Here is a 9008-nt window from a genome sequence, read left to right on the forward strand (position 1 = left end):
CAAAAGTGACAGCACAGGGCACCCCCTGATCTCTGTAATTTTAGTACATCCTGCATTTGCATTTTGAGGTTCTTTTATGGTGACAGGAAAAAACAATCCTGGACCTTCTTTAACGTGCAGGTTTTAAGACAATGGTGCACAGAGCGTTTGGAGAAGTGTGGTTCTCCAGCTCCAGTCAGTCGGTGTGGAAGAGCAAGATGCCGTGACTCAGCAAGTTCCCTTCACCAAGGAGGATGGGAGAAAAGGAACAGAGGCTTGACACAGAGTCAATAACACATTATTTACCTTGATTTTATTTTTAACGTAGTAGATTAAAAACAAAAGCAAACAGTCCACCTAATCAGGGACTCTGGGGCCAACAAGAGAACCTGGCCGTTCACATCTCAGCTACACCAGAGCCGTTGGGGGAGGGTAGAGGCTCAGGAAGAAGGAAAGATTTATCCAAGGCCAGAGGCTCAAGCTTAGGGAGAAGAGTGGCTGCGAGAAGAGTTCAGGAAACCCACCCATAAAATGAACCAAATCTGTGGGCCCGTGACATCACATGAAGAGCCATGGAGGGAAGGGAAGAGTCGCTACCCATTGCCACTCCAGTCTTGCCAGTCTACCTCCATGGTCCCATTTGGTGTTGAAGATGCCCCTGATGTTGATTGCTGCTCTCAGTCTGCCACCTTGGAAACTGAGTCTCTGAGACTCACCTCACATGTCCTGGATAGGGTAGGATTTCAATTCTCTGTCATCTCCCTCCCCACTGCCTTTTCCCTTGACTCGCTGCCACATCACTACGGGGTCCTTGTGCCAAGCTGTAAGGAGGTTTTTCCCAGCAGGCATAGCCCATCACCTCTGGTTGCCCAATCCTGATAAAGGCAAGAGGAAAAGGCAGGGCCGGAGACCCTGGGGATCCATCCTCTAAAATGACTGCTAAAAGTTTCATGAACCACATCTTGGGCCTCACTGGTGGACAAATGAAGTGTCCCTGGGCAAGTTACATAATCCTGGCTTACCGTAATTTTGCATCTTTAAAAAAAAATGCCATGAAAATCCATCCTTTGCTTCAGACACAGTAGGCTAAAAATAGCTCAGTCAGCCAGTAACTCTGTGTAATTTTTCCTTTGTGCATCTCCCCATTCACTGTTTCTTTTCTCTCAGCAGACAAATATGCTCCAAGACAGATCGCGAGTACCCCCCTCCACAAAGTGACCAGAGTGATCTTGCCCAAATGCAGATCAAATTATTTCACACACACACACACACACACACACACACACACACACACACACCACCCAGGCAAAAATCTACCTTTTTCAGTTCCCTTTGTCCAATACAGTAGAAGCTAATGTTGATTTAATCCTTACCATGTCTGAGGTGCTCGTCTAAGGGCTTAAAGGCCTTATCTCATTAAATTCCCCTAAAACAATCCTGTGAGGGGAAGACTACTATTGTATCATTTTCCAAATAAGGAAACGAAGGCACAGAGACACGAAACAATCACGTCAGAGCCCTGTTTGTACTTACCATGTTAAGTCCAATAGATAGTCTCTGAAAGATGAAAACCAAAGCTCCTGGCTTGGCATACCAAAGTCTTCACCGTCTGTTCCCCACTTCCTCTCTCCAGCCTTGTCTCCTACCACCTTCACCTGACACATACATATGCATACTGAACAGATTCCCCCAGACCCTCTCAGCCCCAGCCATGCCAAAATCCTCACCCTTCTTCAGATTATCACCTTTCAAGGCTCAATTTCTTCTGCCAAAAACCTTCTTCCCTCCATCTTTCTTGGATTGGGAAATCCCCACTCATCTCTGAAGACCCTCCTTCTTACACTAAGCTCCTTCACCACAGGGATGCCACCCTCTTCATCTCTAGGCCTGTAAGACCACATAAGGTAGATGCTCAATATCCACTAAACAGAGAAACCGTGACAATAACAGTTAACACTTACAGGGGGCAGGCACTATGCTAACTACTTTATAAGAATGATCTCATTCAGTCCTCAAAAAAAACCCAAAGCCATAGTTTCTATCATCATTCCTACAGTACCCAGGAAGGCAAGCGAGACACGGAAGGGTAAATTAATGCACTCAAGGTCATACAAATAGTAAGAAAAATAAGTCTGCGTGACTCCAGAAGTTAATCGTTTAATGCTAGTGCTGTGGTAGGGGACGATACTGCACACCACAACACTGTAAGAGAAGCATATGTGTATGAGGCTTATCTATAAAATGCATATTACCCATATTAAAACCGTGATAACTCAGAATCTGGTTAGAAAATGGCTGCCTCTGTGAAATGTGCCTTTAATAAAAGACCACTCTTGGCCACAGAGAATGTAAATTGTCACGAAGGATACAAACATGAATAAGATAGTACCTGACCCCAAGGATCTCTTCCATCCAGTGGAGAAAATAAGATAACATTGCATACAACTCATGACATAGCTCACTTCTTGAGATTTCACTTTTCTCCTTGAATCAAATATATGTCCTTCAAACAGTGTCATAAATTAACTTGCTATATCCCAACCTACTGGTTCTAGATCAACACTAACTCTTAACATTAATTCAAGCTCCTTCTTCCCAGTATAAATTGTGCAAAATCTTTTGATTTATGGACCTTGCACAAGGTTGCATGTCAGCTACCTCTTGACTCAGAAATAATACAAGAGAAAGAAAAACAGGAGGGGGAGAAAGATCTGTCCTCAAATGGGAGGGGAAATCCTTAAAAGGAGACAGGGAGCCCTCGGTGAAGGTTTCTGCCTGGTATTAAACGCTAATAGTAATCAGAATAGTCACCATAGCTAAATCCTTAGTACCAGCATGCCATCTTACTGGGAGACAAGCTTGATTATTAAAAATACTAATTCTTTGAGGTTAAATCATGGTGCAAAGGAGCCAGATAATTTTTTAAATATTTATATGGTGTTAACATTTAAAACATAAGCATAAGTGTAAAGAATTCAGACAACTCAAAATATATTTTGAAAAGGCTTAAGAGCACAGTGAAACACTCATAATTTTAGTTAGAAGAGTTAGATTCAAAAGGGCACTCAGTATGCTCCTAGGCATGAAAAGGTTGATGTATATGCTTGTGTGTATTACATGTATATACTAATACGTTAACAGCAATTTTTTGCATAGTAGAATTAGAGAAAATTTGTACTGACCTCTTTGCATATTGTTGTATTTTATAAATACTCTATCTTGATAATGTACCATGTTTTTAACATCAGAAAAATTGAACACAGATTTTAAAGCACACACAACTTAATTTTAAATAAAATTGGCAAAGAAAACAATCACACATTCTAAAACAAGGTAGGTTAGTGATGTGTTTTTCAACATCAGTAGCACGATGCTAAAGACTGATACAACTTTAGGGCAATCAGAAAACTGGAAAAGGAGAAAGGGGTTTGAAACATAGATATTTTTGGAGGATTGAAGAACAAATTAGTGGTTGGTAAGAGTGTTTAATTTGGCCAGTCCCTGGTTATTAGCAGGCAACTAGTGTTATGATCTACAAAACCTGAGACCATTTAGCAGCACTTCAGAGTCTAGATAAGCGCCACCTGTGTCTGGTTTCCGTGCTTCCAAAATCAGGAGCTTGGACTAGATGATCTTTTGTGTCTATTCCAGCTCTGAAATTCTAGGATTCAGCTAATTTGAGAGTGGTCGGCTCCATCAAATGTTCTCCATCAAAACCTTGCAAAGGCAGGAGATATGCACCAACTGCTTAATTTCAATTTCAAGCAAGAAATTTTAGCCAACTGCAGAGTAATCATGGCCAAAATTATAAGGTATAAGAGGACTTTGTGTGTGTGTGTGTGTGTGTGTGTGTGTGTGTATACTGTCAAATGGTCAGCCTTGTTTATTAGTTTAGCTTTTGCTTGTCTACACAATTTTCGGTCTCAAGATAAAATCCTCGTAAGTCCTAAGAAATGACCCATATTGGGAAGCAAAATTTAACAAGCACTACCCTCTCCAAAAAATAAATATATATATTTTATATTCACATATATATATGCAAACAATTTAATGTTTGAATGATGCAAGATACTTGACTAGAAAGATTGATAAAAGGTTATTAATATGGCATGCTCAAAAAAAAAAAAAAATCACAGGTGGGCGCCTGGGTGGCTCAGTTGGTTAAGCGACTGCCTTCGGCTCAGGTCATGATCCTGGAGTTCCGGGATCGAGTCCCACATCGGGCTCCCTGCTCAGCAGGGAGGCTGCTTCTCCCTCTGACCCTCCCTCCTCTCATTTGCTCTCTCTCTCTCAAATAAATAAATAAAATCTTAAAAAAAGAAAAATCACAGGTGACCTGGTCAAGGGGATGAAGTGTAGGAAGGTATGTGTAATTTAAAGAATTCAATAATGAAAAATCAAGGAAGCCCTACACTGAGACTAGCGGGCCAGATCAGCACCTTGTAACACCCAGGTGCATCTCTAAGCAAAGCAGAAGGAGGCAGCTTTCCTACCCATCACCCTGATCCTTCTGGCCAGAAAGATACCGCACGGTACCATTCAGCACACCGCCGCCTCACTCATGTGCATTTTCACCCTGTTAGGGAGTAAGCCACAAGGTGTCACAGTGGATCGGTTGGCAGGGCTGTTATCAGTCCAGATGCGCAGGTGGTGCTTCAGGCTTCCGACCACTGCTGACACAGCTCCCTTGGAGAAGTCTGTGCAGAGCTGCACACTGAGAGGTGCGCCTCTTTAGATGAAATGGCCAGTCCAGGACAGCAGGTGGGTGTTCCCCAGCCCTCCCTGGGGCCCCCATTTAGGTGGCCCTGGAGAGGTGCTGCTGGTACAAGGGAACATTTCACTGTTCTGTTGTCTCCACTGAGTTCTTGGCAGGAGCAAGCCCTGAACACAGCTTTCTCCCAACGGCACGGAGCGTGTGTGTCCTACACATTGGTCAATTCCTAATCCTTAACTGTAGGTAAGTCTCAGAGATCATTACAACCTGGATTTGGGGGAAGAGCCACAGCCACAAGAAGGCATATGATTATTATGTCAGCACTACTGTATAACAGTGAGAAACCCTGATGGCATTCTCTTATCATATAAGAACACCAAATCCATGAGTCTTACAATGTCATTACAAGTTTGACTCATAAGATTGCAGTGTGCTAGTACAAGCCATGTAAAAAATATTTGTAAAGATACTTTCAGGAAGTCAAGCTGTCTTACATTACTTGTGCGACTTAATTTGCTGCTCGGATAGAGAATAGGGGCCACAGATCATCATCATCATCCTCTTAGTTCCCATTCATTGAGCATTTACTATACACTGAAATCCCCCCTTATCTGTGGGAGATGCATTCCAAGACCCCCAGTGGATGCCTGAAATCGTGGACAGTACCAAACCCCATACGTACTACGTTTTCTCCTAGAATACCCACCTATGATAAAGTGTAATTTATAAATTGGGCACAGTAAGAGATTAACAACAATTGCTAACAATAAATAATTATAACAATACGCTGTAATAAACGTTCTGTGAATGTGGTCTCTCTCTCTCAAAATATCGGATTGTACTATAGTCACCCTTCTTCTGGTGAAGATGTGAGATGACGAAGTGGCTATGTGATGAGGAGAGGTGAGGTGAATGGCATAGGCATCGCGATGTAGCGTTAGCCTACTATTGACCTTCCGACAATATAGCAGAAGCACAGTCATCTGCTCCTGGACCTCGGTTGACTGCAGGGAACTGCAACTGAGCAAAGCAAAACTGCGGATAAGTGGGGGAGGGGGCCTTCTTGTACCAGGCATTTTACATCCATTAGCCATTCACCTCCCAAGCTAAAACTCAAGCTAAGGAAAGAAATACTCAGGAAAGTTAAGAAACTTCCCTAAGATCTGAGTTGCTCTAAATCAAACTTCCGTTCAGATCTTTACATTCCAGGCACGTCACTCTTTTCGCTCCAAAGGAAAAAAACACTGTTGGAAACACTGTGCATATTTCCTAACTAGAAGGTGCACACATACACAAACACAATCCGACTGGGGAGAGCATCTCTCTCTCTCCGTTTGTCTCTGTCTGTCTCTCTCTCCCACACACATACACACTAGTTAGCAAACACAACGTTACCATCAACCACAAGATCATACGCTAATATAACTTTCCATATTTTCTGTTGCACAAATCATTTCAAATAAGCTGATTAATGGCCCTAAAAGGCCTTTCCTAAAGTGGAAAGTGCTCCAGGAAATGTAAGGTACGCTCATGATTCATCTCATAATTCATGGCTGTGGACCCCTAGGTAGATCCAAAGAGAGAGAAGAGGTAGATAACATCAAATGAGGAAAAAAACACTAGGATAAGTGTAAATATTTTTAATCAGAAGTCGGGAGACTCCCAACAGATTCACACCACCCAGAAGGCAAAATTCTCAGGTCAACACTTTCTTCTCAGAAGAAATTCCTTTTCCAGCCTTCTTTTGTCTGCAGCTCTGGCTGAGCATTCTATCCATGAATGCTCACCGGACTATTAGGCTCACAGATTCTTTTCCAGCTGTAACTGTTGGTAAGATTCAAGGTAAATTCCAGTGTCAATGCGGGTAGTACTGATACAACGGAATCTCCTTTACAACCGGTATATTTTACGTGTCAACTATGTGCTAGGGAGCACTGTGGGGAACGACCATGAACAAGACAAGTGAGGCCTCTGCCTTCACACAGCTCATATTCTATGGGGCACAGGCAGATGTCTCAGAAATAAACTAGAAGCAATAAAATATCAGCTTGCTATAATTTCTATGAAGAAAATTATCAGGACATGTGATAGGAAGTGAGTGGGGTGAAGGGAAGTCATTTTAATTGAGGTGTTCCAGGAAAGTGTCTCTGTGAAGGGGCCATTTAGGCTGGTCAGTAGAGGACCTACGGAGTGCTGAGACCCTTACCCTTCATTGTCACTACCTTCTTTGAGATGTTTAATTGATTACCTGCAAATAAAGCCAATGCCATGCCAAATTCTAATTCAAATTAGATCTGCTAATACTTCATGGCTTATTACAGAGGAATCTGTATATCCATCCTACGACTGAGGGCAAAGGCGTTGAGACGTGAACGAGCTTGGAAAGTTAATAGATCCAAAGATGCTCTTTGTGACTGGAGTCTGCTGGACATGTAGAAGGAGATAAGACTGGACATCTGGAAGGAGCAGATCAATCCATTCTTACAGCTAGAGCAAGGAGCTTATTCTAGGTGTAAGGGAAAGCTAAAGAGTGACGTGATCGGATTTATGCTTCAAAAATATCACTTTGGCTGCTTGTGGGAAATAGATTTTAAGGTGGAGAGAGGGAACAGGGAGCACAGTTAGGAAGCCATCCTAATCCTGAAAAGAGAGGATGGGGTTGCGACGTCACCAGAACAGAGTAGCTCCCTCTTCTTCAGAGGGGTCTGTTAAATCTCTGGGCCTTCTGTTTTTAGTTGGAAGACTAAAACTTCAAACTAAGTTAGTCAAAAGTGGTGGTAAAGTGAGGGCAAATCAGGGCCTCCAAAGGAGAGTGGGGGGGGGCCTTTACCAAACACCTGCTTTGGGAGAGAACACTGAATGGGTAAATGAGAAGATACAGCCCCCAGGGATGCCCAGGGAGGGACTCAAGTCTACGCGTCCGTGAGCTTCACTTTTCCTGTATCTGTTACAGGACAACCAGAATGCATGAGTCTCAGGCTTGGGGCGGATCAAACAAGGAAACCCATCTAATGTCCAATAATGGGCAGGCATTTACAGTAAAGACAGGGGCCTCCCTGGGAGCTGAAGTAGGCTGCAAGTGTAGGTAGGGAACATCTCCTCCCAAAAAAGAAAGGCAGAGACACAAGGTGTGGAGATTGCCTCTTGAAAGAGGATCACACTAGGCAAGTGGGAAGCCCCTGTATGCCTTTATTTTCCCTAAGATTCCTCATTGAGTACCTGCAAAGGAAGCCAACACCAGGCCAAATTCTAATCCTAATTTAATCTCCTAAGAGCTCATTGTTTAAGACAATCAAAACACCATCTTCCACAGAGTATGCCTGAGAAGGGTCAAGCACTGGATGGACACCTAAATATTTTTAAGGAAAAAAATTAAACTTTTAGATGATTATGCATAATAATTCCACAACCATTCCAGTGACTTTTCAGAGAAGACCACTTCAATGAATACTGAAGACACTCGTTCTTCAAAAGGGAGTGTCATTTCGGTTCTTTTTCTCTCAATAACCAGGGTATATTGTCCATCTCTGGCACCATCCTTTGGAATTGCACGTGGTCCCTTTAGAAATCAGTCAGGAATCTGAGAGACAAATAGTCAAATCAAGTTAGGTAAATGAGGTCACCTTTCCAGCCCACTGCCAAAGTCAACCTGTCCTCGGGGAGACAAAATGAATTTATTCACCAAATAAATTTCTGCAGGTGAAACTAGAATCCTAGCTGGTATTTCTTATCTCAGGAGAGGTGCTACAGCAGAGAAGTTAACAGCACAACCTCTAAAACTCAACTAGCATCTGTGTGACCTTGGACAATTTACTTAACCCTTTGTTTCCTCAGGAAAAACCCAGTTAGTGGCATCTACCTCCTGAGGTGATTATGAGGATTACAGGAGCTAACCTACAGCAAGCACTCAGCACCGTGCTCAACACATAGCCAGTACCCATGGATGTTAGCTATCATCACCCTGACCACCTTTCTGAAGGACGTTTACCCTTCAGTGCACGGACACACCCATAATCCACCGCGTATTAATCTGTCATGGCACCTCATTGTAAGACTCGGGTTGTATGTGTTCCTTCATTACCAAATTGTAAGCTTCTAGAGGACAGAAAATGTTTTAATCATCTCTATATTTCTAGGCTCTGGTGTTGTCATTGCCCGAAATACGGCAATTCTTGAAGAAATAACTGAATTTTAAGTATTAATAGTTTCCTATGTCCAGATGCATGCTCCTACAATTTAAGTTTTAAAAAAATTTAGGTTGAACTAATGAAAGAAAGAAAGAAAGAAAGAAAGAAAGAAAGAAAGAAAGAAAGAA

The 9008-nt window shown here is 42.6% G+C and overlaps 1 protein-coding gene and 1 long non-coding RNA gene across 15 annotated transcripts in view; one reads left to right on the forward strand and one right to left on the reverse strand.

The window, feature by feature from the left end:
* LDB2 (LIM domain binding 2) overlaps positions 1-9008 on the reverse strand; it is a 407922-nt gene that overhangs the window by 353617 nt on the left and 45297 nt on the right. The gene's annotated exons all lie outside the window — the stretch shown is intronic.
* LOC141372573 (uncharacterized) overlaps positions 8998-9008 on the forward strand; it is a 59801-nt gene continuing 59790 nt past the window's right edge. For both annotated transcript variants that reach the window (XR_012377857.1, XR_012377856.1), the window contains exon 1: positions 8998-9008. This exon is cut by the window's right edge and continues 2874 nt beyond it. This is a non-coding gene — a long non-coding RNA (uncharacterized lncRNA).

The sequence above is a fragment of the Callorhinus ursinus genome, unplaced genomic scaffold, assembly GCF_003265705.2.
Source record: "Callorhinus ursinus isolate GAN/ISIS: 27379988/994484 unplaced genomic scaffold, GSC_fseal_2.0 scaffold4, whole genome shotgun sequence".
Lineage (NCBI taxonomy): Eukaryota > Metazoa > Chordata > Mammalia > Carnivora > Otariidae > Callorhinus > Callorhinus ursinus.